We start from the raw sequence: 24882 nt of genomic DNA on the forward strand, positions 1-24882 counted from the left end.
ACTATTAACCTGATGGGTCAAACAGTTATATAAGCACGTGGTAGTGGTCTCGCAAAGTACACCCCACGTGGGTTGAACATAAAGAAAAGCATAAAGAAAAGTTGCTATATTAAAAAAATATTCTCAAGACGAGACGTTATAATCTCACGCACATTCGGATTTAAGATTGATGAACTTAGTTAGAGTTACTGATCAACACGTGGTTCCACTTTACTCATAAAGTAGTAACAAAGCAACCACCGAAAAATAATCTGAACTTCACACGATAATTACACTGTGCTGCAATTTAAGATAACATCGGATATTTTAGACCTAAACCCGAAATAAAAGTGATTAAATTTTCAGTTAGGCTGAACTTAAGAAATCCATTGTCCTACGGACTTAACAGACACGCGCTTAGCCGGAGATCTTACCACTTCAGACGCTCGCCACGGCCACACTGCAACTGTCCTACTGCCGAGCGTGCTTCCTGAGGGGTGGCTCACAAAGATCAACGGAAGTGGCCAGAGGGGCAGCTTCCTATACCAACATGACAACGGACGGACAGGACCATACTAAGGATAGAAACCTCTTTGCTTTTAGGAAGCGTAGCTACCTGTTCCGACGTTGGTCCTACTGTTCTCTAGCAGACAGTCTTGTCTGCTACCCTCAAGCATGCAACTAGAAATACATATACTCATTCATCCTCTCACACAAAAGGGAAGGGGGATGACAGTATCTTATCATATACAGTATATAAAAGAAAGCGGATGTAGGTTCCGTATGAGACTGTGTGACATGAATTACATATAAGAATTACATATAAACTGTGCTTTAAAGTGTAGTAGTGTGACAGATCGTTCTTGTTTATGTGTAAAAGTAACACGTTCCACTGCTCAGTCTCCTCCCAGATAATCAGAAACGCCACAGTACATTTAGAAGAGGAATTTATTCCAGAAATGGCAACAGATTTAAGAAATTAAACATGAAAGGAATCCAACAGAGACCTTTCATAACCCCAACGCTCCGGGAAAAGACTGTGCAGGGAATTTTCTGGCCATGCTAGGACATTCCCAAGCAGGCTTCTCACACCCTACTTAAACCAAAAGTGTAAAAGAAAAGGCAAAAGGACACCAGCTACTTGCTAAAACACAATAATTTCAACACATCTTTAGAATCTACCAATTTCAAACAGAAAAAAAAGAACACAATCAGTGACACCTATTTAAAAGGTAGTGTAGACCTAATTCGGTCAGCAAGTAAAAACAATGGTTCCTGTGTCATTAATATGAAAACAATTTCTGGTTGTTACCCTTATGGAGTTCACCAGTATTTGCTCATTGCAAGAGCCAACTGATCACAGGAAAATTTATGACTGTTTATTAACAAGCAAAATTTATGAAAAATAGCAAAGGTGCCACAGCAATTAAAAAAAGAACATCAAATAACATCGGTATTAAAAAGGAGAACATAACAATGCACAATCTGCAAAAGCAACGAAATGATAAGAGAAAAAACATGTTTTACAAAGTGGTTATCGCAAAAAAATTCTATATCGTATAAAACTAATAATTTGTAGAATTAAAATAACTATGTGGCACTCATTTAATCACTCTACTATATTTCAATTAACTAGCAAACAATGATCACTGTCATTATACTGAAACTACAATAATTATGTGATTGTTACCCTTAAGGGGTTCCTCACAGTAAATATGCCCCATGCAAAGGCTAATCGATCACAGTTCAATGAGAATAAAAAGCTATCTGACTGATAAACGAAGCAATGCAACAGCAATGAATTTACGAAACAAAATATCACAAATCTAATACCTCACACAAAAACAAACATTGATAAATAAAGCAGTACAATAGTCAACATCTAAAACAAAAAAAAACCTATAAATAAAACACCTGCAAAATACAAGAGTCAAAGTCTAAAAAAGTTAAATAGAACACCTGCAAAATACAAGAGTCAGTCTAATAAACACCAATAAATCGAACTCCTTCAAAACACACGAGTCAGAGTTTCTGTGACTGAAACACACGTATATGCACTGGACTAAGAACCGTATAATCACTGTTCACTGACACACTCACTGTTCCGAGGCACAATATAGGGGAAAGAGGGGGGGTTCGTCGCCGCAGCTGTCAGTAGGGATTTTTTTGTCCATCTGTTGCGTGCGATCCCGCCGTCTCTGCCCTCTCGTGAAGTTTCTCCCGTGTCACGTCATCTCGATTTGGTTCCATGTTTGTGTTGTCAAATTCGTGCGGTATCCTCGTTTGACACGCCAGGTTGATATTCCTGGGCAAGGATGACACTTAATGGCTCTTCTTTTGTGCCACCCTTAGCGACCAGAGAACATCGAACCATGATTTACTGTCGCTTGACAGTGGGCATCCGTCAGGAGATGTTGATAGGCGTCATTGAAGTCTGCCAGTTACTCTGGACAGTATGTGTCAAAAGGCTCCACGCCCTTTGTGTTGTTACATTCTTGGGTTATCCTCAATTGGCTCGCCGGTTTGATATTCCTGGGCAAGGATGACACTTAATGGCTCTTCTTTTGCGCCACCCTTAGTGACCAGAGAACATCGAACCATGATTTACTGTCGCTTGACAGTAGGCATCCATCAGGAAATGTCGATAACGTCGTTGACGTCTGCAAGTTTCTCTGGGCAGTACCTGTCAAAAGGCTCCACGCCCCTTGCGTTGTTTCACCGCGGCCGTCTCGTCACGGTCGCGTGCGTGTGGTGCGTTGCCAGCAGATGGATTTCCGCGCGGTGGACCGCTCGCCCATCTCAGGTCATCGCCTCGAGGAAGGGTCGCCCGGGGCGGCCGCCCATTAGCTCCAGGTACAAGGGAAAGTGTTTGCCGCGTACCTTCTTTTGTTGTCGGCTGCGCTCCCAAAGTGGCCTGGCTGACAGCGTGTCCTGCTGGGAAACCCGCCAGTTTACAACTAGTCCGGCTGCTCCCGCTGTCTCTTAAGAGTTTTGCCGGTTCGCTTTCACGTTCTCAACTGCATTCACAGAAATTTTTTATCATCCTTATGTGATTACACAATGTCATACATAATACCACTTAGTATTGTCTTTCACAATTTTAAGAACAAAGTGAGACTTAATTTTTTTTTAAATAAAAAAAATTAGATGAATCGACAATATAAAATAAAATTTAAATGACTTGACAATGTAAAAAAAAATAAAAGTGAAATGACTTGACAGTATAAAAATAAAAATTTAAATGAACTGACAATATAATATTTAAATCCACATCACTAATGTGGTTCACTTACGTTTTAATAAATCAAATGCTAATTATTAATTCACTAAAATGAATAGGATTATGCCTTGTGCAAGTATAGGTCAGGACAGCATAGGGTTCACATGTTATTTACACACACATACATGCACACCTGTTGTCTATTCTACAAACTAACTACCCATAAACATGCATTACTCAATATTCTACTTCTATCCACTACTAGTTAAGCCAATAAGCTACTTCAATGCTATTTCAACACCGTGTATATACCACTACAACATTGTTCTAATTCGTCCTCTTCTTGACGCTCGCGGCATACGTCTTGTCACATGATAAATATGGAGAACTTTCCTTAAACATACACATTAAAAAGAACAATGGTTATTTACACGCCAAAACATTTATACCAGTTCGCACACCTGAAAAGAGACTCGCAATTATACATTTATCATACTCATATATTCACACATAAAACAGTAAGAAAATTTCACCTAAAATTACGTTATCACAACAATTAATCACGCAGATGACTCTGAGAAGGTTAAAAATATTTGCATTATACAGGTTATATTACATTTTCTTACCCATTTTGCTGCGATTTCGTTCCTTCTTTACGTTACCTTTCGCTTCCAAATCAGTTATTTCGCCTGTGGTGGTTATTCTGGATTCATTTCTCATGAATGGCAAAATTGTGGTCACCTCTATTCTGTAAAACAGTATCATCTTAACATATTGAACTTACAACAGACACAAAAGATCCGAATCCTCCTGTAGTTTAAATGACAAACGTTTTGCTTTATCCTTATTACCTTAAACCAAGCTTTCCTTCGTTCCCATAATCAAAATTATTTAATCATCCTCTACCTTCAAGAGGGAAATTTCCTCAGTACAAATCATATAGGCTGCAGTGCATCCCGCACCAGCGAAAACAGTAAGCTGTAATGCTCACAGCATCAGCAAAACACATAAACGTCGCTTTTCTAGGACAAGTATTAACGCAGAATAATTTTTTTTAGGCTTTGGCTCAACATCAATCAAGACTACAAAAAGGATCCATATTTCCGTTCCATTCTCCATTTGCTGAAAAGCTGCTCGTATTTGACTACCACAATAATATTTCAGAGCCACGTAAATTACACAAACCACAATTCTTCTTTCACCTTGAAGGGAATCAATATACTTACGAAATCCACAGACAGCTCTTTACGTACTCAGCTATAAAGAACAAAAAAAAGACATATATCATCAATATTAACATATCATCGCATATTGGAAGCCAATGGTTCAACAATCGTATTATCGCATCCTGTTTTCAAGATTCCAAACTTACTCATTCCTTTCTCAGAGTTCTCCTATCTTAAAATATTCATACAGCACGCATACTATAGTAAGAGATCCTCATTTACACTGACAGATATAGAATAGTAATAGATAGATAGTAGCACTGAAAACAGAAAATCGGAAACACGGCTACTAACAGTTGGGGACCTGGGTTTGCCAGACCCATAATACCCACAGATCGGATATTCCCCTGAGTTTTCCTATCTTAAAATGTTCATACAGCACGCATACTATAGTAAGAGATCCTCATTTATACTGACAGATATAGAATAGTAATAGGTAGATAGTAGCACTGAAAGCAGAAAATCGGAAACAAGGCTACTAACAGCTGGGGACCTGGGTTTGCCAGACCCATAATACCCACAGATCGGATATTCCCCTGAGTTTATGCACTAATTCAGCAACGATCTTGCTTCTCTCAGGAGCGACTCCTTTCAATTTACACACACACAAAAAAAAAAAAACATAAACAGCATTTTACTCGTTCACAAAGAAACCTTTTATCTTCACGTTTGAATCAAACTAAATCCCAATTGCACAAAAAAAAATTTTTTAAACATCACTTCAATCCATCACATAGAAACATCTTTATCACTATTTTTACCAACATATTATTCAAAATGCATACGTCACAAATTTAAACTAATCAATTCTTTCTCCTCACCGTCCTCTCTACTTCTCACTGTCCTTTCTAGTCATTTGCCATGTCGCTCATTTGTTCCGATTGGGCACCTTCTGCACTGATCGTTTGTCATTGCCGGTTTCGTTCATTTCCATTTGCTGGATTATGTCTAGGGTTAGCCGGCAGAATTTCAACATCATGAGGTGCTCCGCCTACAGTCCTATTCCCACCGTATTCATCATAGTGTCGATTCTGGTTGCCGTACCTGTAGCGTTCACGATCCTATCTACGTCCTCGATCATTTCTGTTGTTCCACCTGTGTTCGCGACTGTCACCCCAGTTTCTATACGGCCTGTCCCGATTATTGTTTCGTTCGCGTCGCGACGACCAGTCACGCCGTTGATTAGTAATACGGCCACGACTGCGGTCGCGCTGCTGTGCCCCGTAATAACTTTGTGCCTGATTAGGCGGGCATTCTCCTGTATTGTATTCCAACTCTTGGAGAAGCGTCTTAAACGTTTCCACGTCCTCTTTGCATCGTCCCGCAAGAATGACGTGCCGCAAGTGCATCGGCAATTTGGTGATGCATATGCTAATTAGTTCCGCAGGCCCGTATGGGTCGTATAGGAATTGATTTGCCTGCAGCATGTGGTCGAATAGGCGTGCAGGGCTGCCGAAACCAGACTGGTTCAAATTTGGCAGCATAATTATGCCATGTTTGACCCTATCTTGTGCCGCTTCCGACCAATAGGCGGACAGAAAGGCTTGTCGAAACTCCCGAGTGGAGTTGCAGTGACGCGCTGCCGACCTCATGCAAATCGCCGGTTCGCCTTCCAAATAGCCACACATATATTCTATCTTATGTGAACTTGCCCAGTCGTGGGGAAGACAAAACTCAAATTGCTCGAGCCATGCACGTGGATGTATTCCTTTTTGCGAATTTCGGAATATCTCAAACTTTCTTACCGTAAGGAAATGTTTGAAATCAAATCCCCGCATTTCCTCCTGGCGAGGCCCTTGAATGTTTCTGTTTCTCTCATGTCTGCCCCTTAAATTACATTCTTCCCTGTCGTCAAAATCTCCCTCGTGGCCGGAGTCCCTCTCTGCACTGTTCGTACGGCTATTTTTAGTGCTATTGGCGAGTTCGGAATCACACGCCATGCGGTTTTCCAGATGCGCCATGCGGTTTTCCAGATGCGCCACGCGTTCTTGTAATTCGCCTGTTACAGCTTTGTGTTGTCTGTTCACTTCAAACTGTCCCTTCTGAAATCTAAGAAGCGAACGCACTTCTTCGGTCTCTGCGGCCGCTACCAGTGTAGTATTGTTCTCGCTTTCCGTCAGCTTCATCGTGCCTACAGTGTCCGCTAATGCCGCAATCTTATCATCAATTTGTCTCTTGTCCTCCGCCCCAGTCTGCTTCAATTGTTCAATTTGCTGTTCCAACGCGTGGATCGCTAAACTGTTGTCCGCTATTGTGTTGCTAACGGACGTGGGACAATGCGTTTCCGCCTCTTGAACCCTCGAGATTACCTGCTGGTGTTCCCATTGGCATTCTTCCCTCAGCTCTTGGAAATTCCTAAGTAGCCGTTCTTCGCTTTCTTTAGATTCTGTATCGCCCCTCCGCTTGCTCTGTTCTAAAGCTTGCAGACGATCATCGATTTGTTCAAATGTACGGCCTAATTCTTTCATAATATCACTTTTTATCTCACTTGCCAGATTGTTTATTCTTTGTGAGATATCATCGGACACTCTCTGCATCGATTTGTCGACTTTATTTGTCTGATGGATTAGTTTTTCGTCTATTTGTTCGCCTAGCTCGCGGATCGATTTTTCGGATGATTCTTTTTGTTCTCGGAACGATTTTTCTGATTTCTGCGTCATTTGTTCGCCTAGCTCTCGGATCGATTTTTCTGATTTCTGCGTCATTTGTTCGCCTAGCTCTCGGATCGATTTTTCTGTGTTTTCTTTATTTTGTTGCAATAAGGCTTTCATGAGTTCTGCTAAATCAATTTGGTTAGTTGGAGGCAAATTAATTTCTGGCTCTGCTGTGAGCCCGTTAGTGCTGTTTTGCATTTCGTCTGAAGTATTCCCCATTGCATTTTCGGAACCGCCCGTCGCGTTAATATTGGAAATCAAATTATCCCCTTGGTCCATGTTGCTTACGTTGTTGGACCGCTTACTTTTAGCTTGGTTACGTGTTTGCATTAGTGCAATTTATACTCAGTACGCAACACACTAATCACAATAAATGTGTCCCCCAAAAATTACGACAGTCACACGAAAGATACCCAACCTAGTACACACTTTTTCACACGCAAAACAAATTTTTATCTTTGATCGAAACAGTGGAATTTCCAAGCGAGAATAAAAAACACACAGACATATAAAACACACAAATATAAAAAACAAAACAAGACAAACAACGCAACACCGATCAACAACGCCGTGAACCTTTTGAAAGACTGCTCGGAAACAACGCAGAAGTTGTTTGAGCGCTGTAGGGAAAAACAATTAAGATTATAACACGCTCGCAATCTAACATTTCAGAGATTCCAGAGTCTAGCGGAATCACAGAACAGGGTCGCCATGTGTAATGTTGTAACTTTAATTTGGTATGCTGATGTGTAAGGTTGTGACTTTAATTTGCTATGCTGAAATCGGTGCTAATAGACAATGAAAGTGGGTTAAAAGCCGTGATCTGTCTGGGGACGTTAACCGTGGATTACTGGGCAACTGTTTCATCAGATATTTAGTCTTGGTTTACCAACCAGACTAACATTAATGGTAATCTTTTAATAGTCATACAAAACCGGTAATATATATATATATAAAGGATAATTTAAATAAAAAGAAAGAAATCAGTTTAGATTTGGAAATTTATTTTAAGATTGTTCATTGAAATTTCAGCGTATTATACGTGAGTTATAACTGAGCTGGTGCCTTATTTACGATTAAAAAAAAATGTGAGATTGTAATTTTACGGAACACATAAAATATGGAGCCAAGATTGGGAGACTGTATACAACACTGCATTCATAAAATCACACACGAAGAACATTGAAACATAAGCAAGAAGAAATTAACCACAACCAACAGATTCAGTTTTTACCCAAAGAAATTACGTTCATACCACAATCCTGTCCGTCATGTAATTATCACACACTGGTATACTAAATTCATATTAACTCTTTGTGAAGTCTTCGCAAAAAGAATAGCTGAGGGCTACTTTGATGATTACACCACATGCTCCACGTGGTCAACTTGGTTTACACAAAGCGTACAACTCCACAATAATTTTGATAATTAAAATAAATTAGATCGAAAAGCAATTGACAAAAGAAAAACCTTGAACTGGTTACTAACGTCTTACTATTAACCTGATGGGTCAAACAGTTATATAAGCACGTGGTAGTGGTCTCGCAAAGTACACCCCACGTGGGTTGAACATAAAGAAAAGCATAAAGAAAAGTTGCTATATTAAAAAAATATTCTCAAGACGAGACGTTATAATCTCACGCACATTCGGATTTAAGATTGATGAACTTAGTTAGAGTTACTGATCAACACGTGGTTCCACTTTACTCACAAAGTAGTAACAAAGCAACTACCGAAAAATAATCTGAACTTCACACGATAATTACACTGTGCTGCAATTTAAGATAACATCGGATATTTTAGACCTAAACCCGAAATAAAAGTGATTAAATTTTCAGTTAGGCTGAACTTAAGAAATCCATTGTCCTACGGACTTAACAGACACGCGCTTAGCCGGAGATCTTACCACTTCAGACGCTCGCCACGGCCACACTGCAACTGTCCTACTGCCGAGCGTGCTTCCTGAGGGGTGGCTCACAAAGATCAACGGAAGTGGCCAGAGGGGCAGCTTCCTATACCAACATGACAACGGACGGACAGGACCATACTAAGGATAGAAACCTCTTTGCTTTTAGGAAGCGTAGCTACCTGTTCCGACGTTGGTCCTACTGTTCTCTAGCAGACAGCCTTGTCTGCTACCCTCAAGCATGCAACTAGAAATACATATGCTCATTCATCCTCTCACACAAAAGGGAAGGGGGATGACAGTATCTTATCATATACAGTATATAAAAGAAAGCGGATGTAGGTTCCGTATGAGACTGTGTGACATGAATTACATATAAGAATTACATATAAACTGTGCTTTAAAGTGTAGTAGTGTGACAGATCGTTCTTGTTTATGTGTAAAAGTAACACGTTCCACTGCTCAGTCTCCTCCCAGATAGTCAGAAACGCCACAGTACATTTAGAAGAGGAATTTATTCCATAAATGGCAACAGATTTAAGAAATTAAACATGAAAGGAATCCAACAGAGACCTTTCAAGGTCGGAAGTATGTTGGATCATCAGACTCCTTTCCTGGTTTCAGAAGTGCAACGACTCAGGCTTTCCTCCACATCTTTGGAATATGGGGCCTTTCTACACAAGCGTTTATCAAATCTTGCAGCCACTGTAGGGTATTATTGCATAGTTTTTAATTAGCTCGACTCTAAGCCCGTCGATACCATGAGCTCTGTTAATCTTCAAGCTGGAAATGGCTGAAGTAGGTTCTGACATTGTAAATGGTGCCTTGAGGTGATGATTTTCCTCAGCCGGATCACGTGCTAATGGTTCCTGGTACTTCCTGCCGTGGGTTTTGCCATTCATAAGGAGTGTAGTGGCGACTTGGTCTGCCGTGACATTAGTAAATTTATAATTTGACTTTGTGGCGTCACCGTTAAGGTTCTTTATCAGTTTCCAAGCCCGCCTACTGTTCACTTTCATGTCCAGGTTCTCCACGAGGTCACACCATTTGGCTTTGCGGTTCTCAGCTATGACGGACATGAGTTCATCGCCTACTAGAAGGGTCTCATCATCAAATGGGTCGTTATCGAAGAGCTTCTGGTATCTTTCCAATAGTGGCTTTGTGTCCTCAGACAGTCCCGTAATATACTGTGTTCTGCATCCTCTCGGTATTGTTTTCCTATACACCTTCTGAACGAGTTTGACAAGAGAGCCGTACATCTCAGGTTGTGGGGGGATTTTTGTTATTTCTACATCAATGAGCTGTCTAAATTTCTTCCAATTGGCCTTTTTAAAATTGAACCTTCTTTTGAAAGAAACTTGTTCAGGCTTAACAACTGGATTGACCGTGCAAATTATGGGCCGATGCTGCATATGGGGAATTGACTACCCAATCAGTTTTCCACATTTCCCTGAGAGTTTCTTGCTATCAAAGATGTTATCGGGATTGTACCCTTTCTTCCATCTGCCACTATTAAAAGAGCTTGGCGGTTTCGGGTCATGTATGAGCAGTAGATCGTGTACCTCAGCCCAGGTCTCTAGTTCCACTCCGCTGCTGTTAGTTTTTTTATAGCCCCGTGTAGTGCTCTGACAGTTGAAATCGCCTGATACAAAAAGTCTTGCTAACTGAAATTGCCAGGCTCAGTGAAGACAAAATCTGATTCTGGGGTTTGTACACAGAGGTAAGGTTATACTGCTGGGTTTGAGCGGTTAATATCTCTATGTCTTGCCTGTCCGTCAGTGATGCAGAAGTGAATCTAATTCATGGCCTGGCGAAGATGGCACTACCGTACCGTTCATGTGGCCTCTCCAAGATCATCTTCATTCTATCTATTTTGGGTGTAGGTCTTGTACTGCCCCGATGAGTTTCTTGAATCCGGAGGAATTCACATTGATATTCTTTACACAAGTCAGATAATAAAACTTCTTTGTCTCTCGATATTCCTTAAATGTTTATCGACATCGTCATAAGTGGCCTTAGAAAAGACCGTTTGGGTAGGGTCTTATTGGTCTTCATTTCCTCAGAAGTCCGTCTCGGTTGTTGAAGGATTAGCCGCTGAGATCAACGTTGCTCGGAGAGCGCCCGATTGCGGTTCTCGTTTGTATCTTGCTGTCGCAATCTTCGGTGAGTCTCCTTCATTGCACGTTAGGTGAATTTAAAGCAATTACAGCTCTCGTTCACAAAATTTAGGTCTTCTGATCAGATTTCAACACGTCTACGGGTGCCGTCGTCAGAAATTAAATACTGAAATAGGACTATAAGATAAACACAAATTTATTAGAATTTTTTTGTATAAACGTGTAAATACTGACTAACATTACAAGAAAGAAACAATACTTACGTGTCACGTATGAGATAAATATCAAGCGAGAAAGGATTTAGTCAGAAAATTTAAAAAGAATACATTAAAGGCGAGCCACTGTGGGCTGCTCGTACCTATAAAGCCACAGGTTGCGAAAGACTGAGGCACCCGCTTTAGCAAGTGTGGACAAGTGAACATTGCACCGAGAGTGCCATCTAGTGCCCGCAAGTAGAACCTGGCTATTTAACATTCAAATAAAGATAGACGAATATTATGATGGACATTATTCGATACATGACGTAAGAGGCAATATTATGTTTGAAAGCAGCAGATAAAGTAACATTTTGTCCACATGAGATATTAGAAGTACAGTTTAAAGGATGAAAACACCATTATAGAAAATACAAAAAGGACAGAATGACACAGCCTGTAGAAAACGATGTAACATGATATATAGCCAAAAATAAACCATTTAATAAAGGAAAAACTATAAGTTGACTTAGATGAAAAATACATTTCGGTAGCTGCATGAAGAAACCCGAAATCAAACATCAAGTAACGGCTTAATACATTTGAAGAAGTTTTTATTACACTACTGCAGCTGCTCATTGAGAATGAGGATATCATTTCGAGAAAGATCTTTAAAAACTTCTAATTCTTCTAGAATATCTAATCTACGCCCTTTCTTCTCGGTGTGCAAAATGCTGATATCATGAATAGCTTTAGGCGCGTGACTTGTAATCATATTGATAAGCATTTTCTTCTGAAAAGTTTGATTCGAAATTTTGCGTTATTGATGGCTGACCTGATTCTTTTTGTAATTCTGGAGTCTGATCCTCATGCAGTTCCGAAATACTATTTTCGATAAAAAATCTAAGGTTTTGGAAATATATTCAGAATTAAAGTCAATAACTAAAGAGCAACCTTTGTCAGACGTAGTTATTGAACCATCGGCTTCTTCAAGTTTATTGTTAATGAATTTAACCAATTTTCTATCGTTATGTCTAACACCTCCCCCCATGAACCATGGACCTTGGCGTTGGTGGGGAGGCATGCGTGCCTCAGCGATACAGATAGCCGTACCGCAGGTGCAACCACAACGGAGGGGTATCTGTTGAGAGGCCAGACAAACGTGTGGTTCCTGAAGAGGGGCAGCAGCCTTTTCAGTAGTTGCAAGGGCAACAGTCTGGATGATTGACTGATCTGGCCTTGTAACAATAACCAAAACGGCCTTGCTGTGCTGGTACTGCGAACGGCTGAAAGCAAGGGGAAACTACGGCCGTAATTTTTCCCGAGGGCATGCAGCTTTACTGTATGATTAAATGATGATGGCGTCCTCTTGGGTAAAATATTCCGGAGGTAAAATAGTCCCCCATTCGGATCTCCGGGCGGGGACTACTCAAGTGGACGTCGTTATCAGGAGAAAGAAAACTGGCGTTCTACGGATAGGAACGTGGAATGTCAGATCACTTAATCGGGCAGGTAGGTTAGAAGATATAAAAAGGGAAATGGATAGGTTAAAGTTAGATATAGTGGAAATTAGTGAAGTTCGGTGGCAGGAGGAACAAGACTTCTGGTCAGGTGACTACAGGGTTATAAACACAAAATCAAATAGGGGTAAAGCAGGTGTAGGTTTAATAATGAATAGGAAAATAGGAATGCGGGTAAGCTACTACAAACAGCATAGGGAACGCATTATTGTGGCCAAGATAGATACGAAGCCCACACCTACTACAGTAGTACAAGTTTATATGCCAACTAGCTCTGCAGATGACAAAGGATTTGAAGAAATGTATGATGAGGTAAAAGAAATTATTCATACAGTGAAGGGTGATGAAAATTTAATAGTCATGGGTGACTGGAATTCTACATCTACATCTACATCCATACTCCGCAAGCCACCTGACGGTGTGTGGCAGACGGTACCTTGAGTACCTCTATAGGTTCTCCCTTCTATTCCAGTCTCGTATGGTTCGTGGAAAGAAGGATTGTCGGTATGCCTCTGTGTGGGCTTTAATCTCTTTGATTTTATCCTCATGGTCTCTTCGCGAGATATACGTAGGAGGGAGTAATATACTGCTTGACTCTTCGGTGAAGGTATGTTCTCGAAACTTTGACAAAAGCCCGTACCGAGCTACTGAGCGTCTCTCCTGTAGAGTCTTCCGCTGGAGTTTATCTATCATCTCCGTAACGCTTTCGCGATTACTAAATGATCCTGTAACGAAGCGCGCTGCTCTCCGTTGGATCTTCTCTATATCTTCTATCAATCCTATCTGGTACGGATACCACACTGCTGAGCAGTATTCAAGCAGTGGGCGAACAAGCGTACTGTAACCTACTTCCTTTGTTTTCGGATTGCATTTCCTTAGGACTCTTCCAATGAATCTTAGTCTGGCATCTGCTTTACCGACGATCAACATTATATGATCATTCCATTTTAAATCACTCCTAATGCGTACTCCCAGATAATTTATGGTATTAACTGCTTCCAGTTGCTGACCTGCTATTTTGTAGCTAAATGATAAAGGATCTATCTTTCTGTGTATTCGCAGCACATTACACTTGTCTACATTGAGATTCAATTGCCATTCCCTGCACCATGCGTTAATTCGCTGCAGATCCTCCTGCATTTCAGTACAATTTTCCATTATTACAACCTCTCGATACACCACAGCATCATCTGCAAAAAGCCTCAGTGAACTTCCGATGTCATCCACCTGGTCATTTATGTATATTGTGAATAGCAACGGTCCTATGACACTCCCCTGCGGCACACCTGAAATCACTCTTACTTCGGAAGACTTCTCTCCATTGAGAATGACATGCTGCGTCCTGTTATCTAGGAACTCCTCAATCCAATCACACAATTGGTCTGATAGTCCATATGCTCTTACTTTGTTCATTAAACGACTGTGGGGAACTGTATCGAACGCCTTGCGGAAGTCAAGAAACACGGCATCTACCTGTGAACCCGTGTCTATGGCCCTCTGAGTCTCGTGAACGAATAGCGCGAGCTGGGTTTCACATGACCGTCTTTTTCGAAACCCATGCTGATTCCTACAGAGTAGATTTCTATTCTCCAGAAAAGTCATTATACTCGAACACAATACGTGTTCCAAAATTCTACAACTGATTGACATTAGAGATATAGGTCTATAGTTCTGCACATCTGTTCGACGTCCCTTCTTAAAAAGGGGCTGACGAGTGCCCTTTTCCAATCCTTTGGAACGCTACGCTCTTCTATAGACCTACGGTACACCGCTGCAAGAAGGGGGGCAAGTTCCTTCGCGTACTCTGTGTAACATTGAACTGGTATCCCATCAGGTCCAGAGGCCTTTCCTCTTTTGAGCGATTTTAATTGTTTCTCTATCCCTTTGTCGTCTATATCGATATCTACCATTTTGTCATCTGTGCGACAATCTAGAGAAGGAACTACAGTGCAATCTTCCTCTGTGAAACAACTTTGGAAAAAGACATTTAGTATTTCGGCCTTTAGTCTGTCATCCTCTGTTTCAGTACCATTTTGGTCACAGAGTGTCTGGACATTTTGTTTTGATCCACCTACCGCTTTGACATAAGACCAAAATTTCTTAGGATTTTCTGCCAAGTCAGTACATAGAACTTTACTTTCGAATTCATTGAACGCCTCTGGCATAGCCCTCCTCACACTACATTTCGCTTCGCGTAATTTCTGTTTGTCTGCAAGGCTTTGGCTATGTTTATGTTTGCTGTGAAGTTCCCTTTGCTTCCGCAGCAGTTTTCTAACTCGGTTGTTGTACCACGGTGGCTCTTTTCCATCTCTTACGATCTTGCTTGGCACATACTCATCTAACGCATAATGTACGACGGTTTTGAACTTTGTCCACTGATCCTCAACACTATCTGTATTTGAGACAAAACTTTTGTGTTGAGCCAACAGGTATCCTGAAATCTGCTTTTTGTCACTTTTTCTAAACAGAAAAATCTTCCTACCCTTTTTAATATTCCTATTTACGGCTGAAATCATCGATGCCGTAACCGCATTATGATCGCTGATTCCCTGTTCTGCGTTAACTTTTTCAAATAGTTCGGGTCTGTTTGTCACCAGAAGGTCTAATATGTTATCGCCACGAGTCGGTTCTCTGCTTAACTGCTCAAGGTAGTTTTCAGATAAAGCACTTAAAAAAATTTCACTAGATTCTTTGTCCCTGCCACCCGTTATGAACGTTTGAGTCTCCCAGTCTATATCCGGCAAATTAACATCTCCTCCCAGAACTATAACATGGTGGAGAAATCTACTCGAAATATTTTCCAAATTATCCTTCAGGTGCTCAGCCACAACAGCTGCTGAGCCAGGGGGCCTATAGAGACATGCAATTACCATGTCTGAGCCTGCTTTAACCGTGACCTTCACCCAAAGCATTTCACATTTCGGATCTCCGTCAATTTCCTTCGATACTATTGCACTTCTTATCGCTATAAACACGCTTCCCCCTTCACTGTCCAGCCTGTCTCTGCGGTATACATTCCAATCTGAGTTTAGGATTTCTTTACTGTTTACGTCTGGTTTCAGCCAACTTTCTGTCCCTAGTACTATATGGGCGTTGTGGCCGTTTATTAATGAGAGCAGTTCTGGGACCTTTCTATACACGCTCCTCCAGTTTACTATTAGTACATTAATATTGTTATTCCCTGTTGCATTTTGCCTACTCCTACTTTGCCGCGTCTCAGGAGGCGTCTTGTCGGGCCTAGGGAGGGGAAAAGGGAGAGAAGGAAACGTAGTGGTTGAATATGCATTGGGGGAGAGAAATGAAAGAGGAAGCCGTCTGGTAGAATTTTGCACAGAGCATAACTTAATCATAGCTAACGCTTGGTTTAAGAATCATGAAAGAAGGTTGTATACCTGGAAAAACCCTGGAGATACTAAAAGGTATCAGACAGATTATATAATGGTAAAACAGAGATTTAGGAACCAGGTTTTAAGTTGTAAGATATTTCCAGGGGCAGATGTGGACACTGACCACAATCTATTGGTTATGGCCTGTAGATTAAAACTGAAGAGACTGCAAAAAGGTGGGATCTTAAGGATTTGGGACCTGGATAAACTGAAAGAACCAGAGGTCGTACAGAGTTTCAGGGAGAGCATAAGGGAACAATTGACAGGAATGGGGGAAAGAAATACAGTAGAAGAAGAATGGGTAGCTTTGAGGGATGAAGTAGTGAAGGCAGCAGAGGATCAAGTAGGTAAAAAGAAGAGGGCTAGTAGAAATCCTTGGGCAACAGAAGAAATATTGAATTTAATTGATGAAAGGAGAAAATATAAAAATGCAGTAAATGAAGCAGGCAAAAAGGAATACAAACGTCTCAAAAATGAGATCGACAGGAAGTGCAAAATAGCTAAGCAGGGATGGATAGAGGACAAATGTAAGGATGTAGAGGCTTATCTCACTAGTGGTAAGATAGATACTGCCTACAGGAAAATTAAAGAGACCTTTGGACATAAGAGAACCACTTGTATGAACATCAAGAGCTCAGATGGAAACCCAGTTCTAAGCAAAGAAGGGAAAGCAGAAAGGTGGAAGGAGTACTTAGAGGGTCTATACAAGGGCGATGTACTTGAGGACAATATTATGGAAATGGAAGAGGATGTAGATGAAGATGAAATGGGAGATACGATACTGCGTGAAGTGTTTGACAGAGCACTGAAAGATCTGAGTCGGAACAAGGCCCCCGGAGTAGACAACATTCCATTGGAACTACTGACGGCCGTGGGAGACCCAGTCCTGACAAAACTCTTCCATCTGGTGAGCAAGATGTATGAAACAGGCGAAATACCCTCAGACTTCAAAAAGAATATAATAATTCCAATCCCAAAGAAAGCAGTTGTCGACAGATGTGAAAATTACCGAACTATCAATTTAATAAGTCACTGCTGCAAAATACTAACACGAATTCTTTACAGACGAATGGAAAAGCTAGTAGAAGCCGACCTCGGGGAAGATCAGTTTGGATTCCGTAGAAATACTGGAACACGTGAGGCGATACTGACCTTACGACTTATCTTAGAAGAAAGATTAAGGAAAGGCAAACCTACGTTTCTAGCATTTGTAGACTTTGAGAAAGCTTTTGACAATGTTGACTGGAATACACTCTTTCAAATTCTGAAGGTGGAAGGGGTCAAATACAGGGAGCGAAAGGCTATTTACAATTTGTACAGAAACCAGATGGCAGTTATAAGAGTCCAGGGACATGAAAGGGAAGCAGTTGTTAGGAAGGGGGTAAGACAGGGTTGTAGCCTCTCCCCGATATTATTCAATCTGTATATTGAGCAAGCAGTAAGGGAAACAAAAGAAAAATTCGGAGTAGGTATAAAAATTCATGGAGAAGAAATAAAAACTGTGAGGTTCGCCGATGACATTGTAATTCTGCCAGAGACAGCAAAGGACTTGGAAGAGTAGTTGAACGGAATGGATAGCGTCTTGAAAGGAGGATATAAGACGAACATCAACAAAAGCAAAACGAGGATAATGGAATGTAGTCGAATTAAGTCGGGTGATGCTGAGGGAATCAGATTAGGAAATGAGACACTTAAAGTAGTAAAGGAGATTTTCTATTTGTGGAGCAAAATAACTGATGATTTTCGAAGTGGAGAGGGTATAAAATGTAGACTGGCAATGGCTAGGAAAGCGTTTCTGAAGAAGAGAAATTTGTTAACATCGAGTATAGATTTAAGTGTCAAGAAGTCATTTCTGAAAGTATTTGTATGGAGTGTAGCCATGTATGGAAGTGAAACATGGACGATAAATAGTTTGGACAAGAAGAGAATAGAAGCTTTCGAAATGTGGTGCTACAGAAGAATGCTGAAGATTAGATGGGTAGATCACATAACTAAAGAGGAAGTATTGAATAGGATTGGGGAGAAGAGAAGTTTGTGGCAGAACTTGACCAAAAGAAAGGATCGGTTGGTAGGACATGTTCTGAGACATCAAGGGATCACCAATTTAGTATTGTAGGGCAGCGTGGAGGGTAAAAATCGTAGAGGGAGACCAAGGGATGAATACACTAAGCAGATTAAGAAGGATGTAGGTTGCAGTAGGTACTGGGAGATGAAAAAGCTTGCACAGGATAGAGTAGCATGGAGAGCTGCATCAAACCAGTCTCAGGACTGAAGACCACAACAACAACACATGTATAACATCATGAAGAGAGGCTGTATTTTTACCGAAAATGTTAATTACATCATAAGCAATTCCTTTTAATTTGAATTATCTAGTTTTTTACAGTCAAGACCCATTTTAGGTCGAAAAGCGTTTTGACTATTACGTTTTGTCTGAAAGGTTGGGCATGACATTATACTTCAGCCGTTATTCAAGCAAGATAGTTTCATTCTGTGTAAAAGTAATGTTAGTTTCATTTAGAATTCTTTTATAAAATACGTGACTTCTTTTCTTGGAAGTGCTTTCAGTACGTTTTTCAGCAGGACACAGACAAAAAGTATCTTTTCGTGCTTACGCAATATGCCCTCTTTACAAATTTCTAAATGTTCATTAATCTGTATCCAGAAATCGTCAACGTTAAAATTTTAATTAAGAGGAAAGATATATTTGACCTCTAAATACAGATAATAAGCCTCTCCGTTAAGAACATCTTTCTTGGCGTATAGCTTTTTAACATTATCAGAAATGAGATTTTTAGCGATAGGTCTGAAGAGATTTGGGATCTTTCTTACAATTAGCAGAATTAATATAGCTCTTCACACAATTAGGGACTAGCCCCTTTTTTCACATTGCTTATTAAATTGAATGGCAGTACCTGTACTTAGTAGTGCCTTCTTTAGATCCCTATCTTTAAAGGCAGCCTTGGATGCTTGGGCAGGCAAAAATTTTAAATGGCTTGGTTCAAATGGCTCTGAGCACTATGGGACTTAACATCTGTGGTCATCAGTCCCCTAGAACTTAGAACTACTTAAACCTAACTAACCTAAGGACATCACACATATCCATGCCCGAGGCAGGATTCGAACCTGCAACTGTAGCGGTCACGCGGTTCCAGACTGAAGCGCCTAGAACAGCACGGCCACACCGGCCGGCAAAAATTTTAAAGTTTTAAACATGTCTGCTTACTTCAGTGACCTTTTACAAATAAAGTTGAAACAATTACAGTCATCGGTCACAAAATTTAAGTCTTTTGGCCAGTTTCCAACACTTCTACGAGTGCCGTCATCAGAAATTAAATATTCAAAATGGGCTATAACGTAATTACAAATTTATGGGAAGAAATTTTTATATAAAAGTGCAAGTACCGACTAATAGTAGAAGAAAGAAACAGTACTCACATGTCACGTATAAGATAAATATCAAGCGAGAAACGCTTTAGTCGCAAAATTTAAGAATAATACATGGAAGGCGAGCCACTGTGGGCCGCTCATACCTATAAAGCCACAGGTAGCGACAGACAGAGGCGCCCACTTTAGCAAGTGCGGGCAGGTGAACATTATACTAAGAGTGCCGTCTTGTAGCCGCAAATAGATATAGGCAACTTCTCAATTAAAATATAAACATCTAAATGTTAAGATGAACAGTATTTAGTATGTGAACTACCAGGCAGGGTTTTATTTGACAACAGCAGACATTATAACTTTTCGCTTATGTAAAAGCTTAGAAATACAGTTTGAAGGCTGAAAACTGATTAGCAGTACAAAATTAAGCAGTACTTACACGTCATGTATAAAATAAGTATTAAGCAAAAAAGCTTTAGTCACAATTTTTAAAGTAGTAAATTCTGATTACCAGTGTGTGTTCTGTTACTCTTTACACCTTTGTGCTTATTTACCCCTGCATTTGTTCCTCTCTTGTTAGATTCGGTGTTAGTAGCTTCCAGTGGCCCACCTTCTGATCTATGGGGATGCAGGACAGCTCTGGTATCTTGTGCGCCAGATTTTTAGCGTGTGTCCTACATGAAACGTTGCTCCATATCATAGTACGTTTGATTCTTCAACAGAGTTTATTTTCTACCACAGGTTTCGGACGAATGCAGTCTTGTGGATCAGCGGCCATGTCGTGAAATATCTCTACTGAGACAACCCCATACACGTCTTGATTTGTGGTGTTATGTCCATGAGTGGCACTTCGTCATTCTTCACCACTCACAATACTTTCTTTAAATTACCTCTCAAGTATCTTGCACCATCCACGGAGTAGCTGGAACGTTCCTATTTAAAGAAGTTGATAGGACTGATCATATACTTTAACGAACTAACGTGGCACAATACGGACTGAAACGAGAAGACACGTCAGATGATCCGGCGTCATGTACGATGGTGCGGTGGTTTCATCACACTCACCGTGTCGGATACTATTTTGATTTCCATTTTTCTCCTCAATGAACATCACACTGTTGAAGCGTGGCTTAGTTCCTTTAGTTCCTCCTATCTCCTGTATATACCGGGTGTTACAAAAAGGTACGGCCAAACTTTCAGGAAACATTCCTCACACACAAATAAAGAAAATATGTTATGTGTACATGTGTCCGGAAACGCTTAATTTCCATGTTAGAGCTCATTTTAGTTTCGTTAGTATGTACTGCCTCGATTCACCGTCAGTTGGCCCAATTGAAGGAAGGTAATGTTGACTTTGGTGCTTGTGTTGACATGCGACCCATTGCTCTACAGTACTAGCATCAAGTACATTAGTACGTAGCATCAACAGGTTAGTGTTCATCACGAAAGCGGTTTTGCAGTCAGTGCAATGTTTACAAATGCGGAGTTGGCAGATGGCCACTTGATGTATGGATTAGCACGGGGCAATAGCCAGATTTCCAGAACGAAGGTGTCCCGACAGGAAGACGTTCGAAGCAATTGATCGGCGTCTTAGGGAGCATGAAATATTCCAGCCTATGACTCGCGACTGGGGAAGACCTAGAACGACGAGGACACCTGCAATGGACGAGGTAATACTTCGTGCAGTTGACGATAACCCTAATGTCAGCGTCAGAGAAGTTGCTGTTGTACAAGGTAACGTTGACCACGTTACTGTATGGAGAGTTCTACGGGAGAACCAATTGTTTCCGTACCATGTACAGCGTGTGCAGGCACTATTAGCAGCTGATTGACCTCCAAGGGTACACTTCTACGAATGGTTCATCCAACAATGTGTCAATCCTCATTTCAGTGCAAATGTTCTCTTTACGGATGAGAATTCATTCCAACGTGATCAAATTGTAATTTTTCACAATCAACATGTGTGGGCTGACGAGAATCCGCACGCAATTGTGCAATCACGTCATCAACACAGATTTTCTGTGAACGTTTGGGCAGGCATTGTTGGTGATGTCTTGATTGGGCCCCATGTTCTTCCACCTACGCACAATGGAGCACGTTATCATGATTTGATACGGGATACTCTACCTGCGCTGCTAGAACATGTGCCTTTACTAGTACGACACAACATGTGGTTCATGCACGATGGAGCTCCTGCACTCAACAACAGTTTCGGTGACCGATGGATTGGTAGAGGCGGACCAATTCCATGGCCTCCATGCTCTCCTGACCTCAACCCTCTTGACTTTCATTTATGGGGGCATTTTAAAGCACTTGTCTACGCAACCCCGATAACAAATGGAGGGACTGTTCGTGCTCGTATTGTGGACGGCTGTTATACAATACGCCATTCTCCAGAGCTGCATCAGCGCATCAGGGATTCCATGCAACGGAGGGTGGATGAATGTATCCTCGCAAACGGAGGACATTTTGAACATTTCCTGTAACAAAGTATTTGAAGTCACGCTGGTACGTTCTTTTGCTGTGTGTTTCCATTCCATGATTAATGTGTTTTGAAGATAAGTAATAAAATGAGCTCTAACATGAAAAGTAAGCGTTTCTGGTCACATGTCCACATAACATATTTTCTTTCTTTGTGTGTGAGGAATGTTTCCTGAAAGTTTGGCCGTACCTTTTTGTAACACCCTGTACATACACAACAGGATAAGAAATTTGTTACTTTAGGGCTGTAAACTCCGAGCCGTAGATTGGCCCGCCACTGGCTGGTTGCCTACAGGCCCTGCGTCGACCTCAAAGAGTCAAACCAGCGACCCGCTGTGAACTGGAAAACTGACGCCTCATCTGCTGCTGCGTGTAGCTGGTGGTGTGATATGCCTTACCGTCCAGGAGAGCTGCTACATTTGATTGACTCTCGTTATACTTGGCTGTGCACCCCTGGTTTACTTACTCGCCGCTCCAAGTCACATACTCACCACACCTATCTTGCGCCAGTGGGCTCCTTCTGCCTGTAGCTTGTGCCATGCAGACCACTGCATTTAAGCTTTTCAGCTGTTAGATGGTCGTGTGGCCTCTGTTCTGCTTCGCAACCGCTGGTCAGTGTAACTTACTGTCAACAGGCCCATGCCTGCCTGTACCCTCTGCACTCACAAATGTTGCACGGAATCTAACTTTCCTGTCTTAAACTGTGGTCCACTACGGAAGCATAATTTATCTTTGACTCCTATCATGAAGGATTCTTTGACGTCAATCGAGCTCAGTGTTGTGTAATTTGCTTTGGAGGACGAAAACATAAACTAACTCAAGTGAGGCTAAGAATTAAATTTAGTTGAATTGAATCTTACTATTGAAATAATCACATAGTTTGACAGGTGAGATGGGATCAGTTTATAGATCCCCATCGAATTTTTCTCATGTTATAAAGATAACTGAAATATTATTGCTATTAAAGAAATCTGATTCATTGCTATAAATGGGAGTATAAACAGTTGTGGTATTATTTACTTTTTGTGTTATTTATATATTAGTTAAGTCTGAAGCTCCTCCATGTTTAACTTTAGTTCGATGTTTCCTGAAGTAACACCTCAGTACTGAGTCAATGATAGTGACTATATCTGTTGTTATTATGAGTGGTGTACAATTTTGCTTTCTATGGTTACTGGTTTTTTGCATTAATGGTAACTACTGCTACCCACAACTCAGATTGTCCTGTACTCGTGTGTATTCAGAGTGCTATTCAAAGGTAGTGTTAATGAAAGTCATAACAGCAACTAACATTTAATTTTTTTGAACATAATATTTCAAATTAATGTGCCTAATTGGGGTGGCGACCATTCGATTTTTCTTTCATATATGAGATTTACTACTTTCATTATCCCAAGGTAAAAGCCGGTTTAGTTTTTCTATTAATTACAATATATTAAAAATTTCTGTCCGATACCCTTTTATCCATTAGACAAACACGCGGTCAAAATTAAAAATCCTCCCAGAGGGTAAGATGGCTTTGTTTCACAGAAACGAGTGTTATACTACTTCGAACATCATCAGTTATTTTTCTTTCCAAATAGCAAAACTCATTTGTTACTTTAAGTGTCTCATTTACTATTCTAATTCCCTCAGCATAATTTGTTTTAATTCGACTACATTCCATTATCTTCGTCTTGCTTTTGTTGATGTTCATCTGATATCTTTCATTTAGGATACTGTCCATTCCGTTCAGCTGCTCTTCGAAGTCCTTCACTGCGTCTGACAGAATTACAATGTCATCGGCAAACCTCAAAGCTTTTATTTCTTCTTCCTGGACATTAATTCCTATTCCAATTTTTTCATAATTTTTCGCTGCTAATAATATCGTGAAGCGGACGCTGCTTGGAGAAACTCTGTATTTTCGTACTCTTTACTGACGTGTGGTGGAGCATGCATACTGAAATCGTTCGAACGACAACATCATTCAACTAACTTTCAGTCGAGTTGTAAGTGAATGTTGAATTTCGCTGAGCTGTTACAAAATATTTTTTCAGATTTATTTATAATCAATATATTGACACTGTGTCTACTATTTTAACGTTGCACAGTTAATGTGTGTATTGCACAATTAACATTCATTGGTCTTTCTGTAGTCAGTTTGCATTCATTAATTTTCAAATCTGTCAAAACTTTATTAGCCCAGTCGCATTTTGACTTTCCTGTAACAAAACACGGAGGTTTCTTTGTCACCGGTTCTATGTGTTTTTTGAGGTATTGAATCCGAATTTCATGTTTTCTCCTTTCCAAGAGAAATCCTTCACAACGAAATGAACGAGAAACCTCAAAATTTTCACATTTTTCAAACGTTTTCCCTTATATCTCGAAAACTGTGTTTTTTGAAGCAGTTCATTCTTTACACAATTAAGGACAATATTTTGCAGAGGACAGATATATAAAGCAGAGATGATGATTCGCAGACAGGCACAACAAAAAGACTATTAAACACATAAACTTACGGCCAGATGCCCTTCTTCTGAAATAACCAGAGACAGTGGTCATGTGTGTGTGTGTGTGTGTGTGTGTGTGTGTGTGTGTGTGTGTGTGTGTGCTGCCCTTGTGTGAATGGTGCCTATTTCAGAAGAAGGCCTTCTGCCAGGAAGTTTACGTGTTTCAAAGTCCCTTTTTTTTTCCCCTGCCTGCGAGTCAACGTCACCGCTATATGCAGAACGGCAATCTATCCTTTTCATACAATTGTCACTACTCCATCCTTTATTTTCCATTCTTTGTCTTCATAAAATTAAATACATAACGTTACCTACACAACGCAAGAGAAATT

This window comes from Schistocerca cancellata, chromosome 1 (assembly GCF_023864275.1).
Source record: "Schistocerca cancellata isolate TAMUIC-IGC-003103 chromosome 1, iqSchCanc2.1, whole genome shotgun sequence".
Taxonomy (NCBI): domain Eukaryota; kingdom Metazoa; phylum Arthropoda; class Insecta; order Orthoptera; family Acrididae; genus Schistocerca; species Schistocerca cancellata.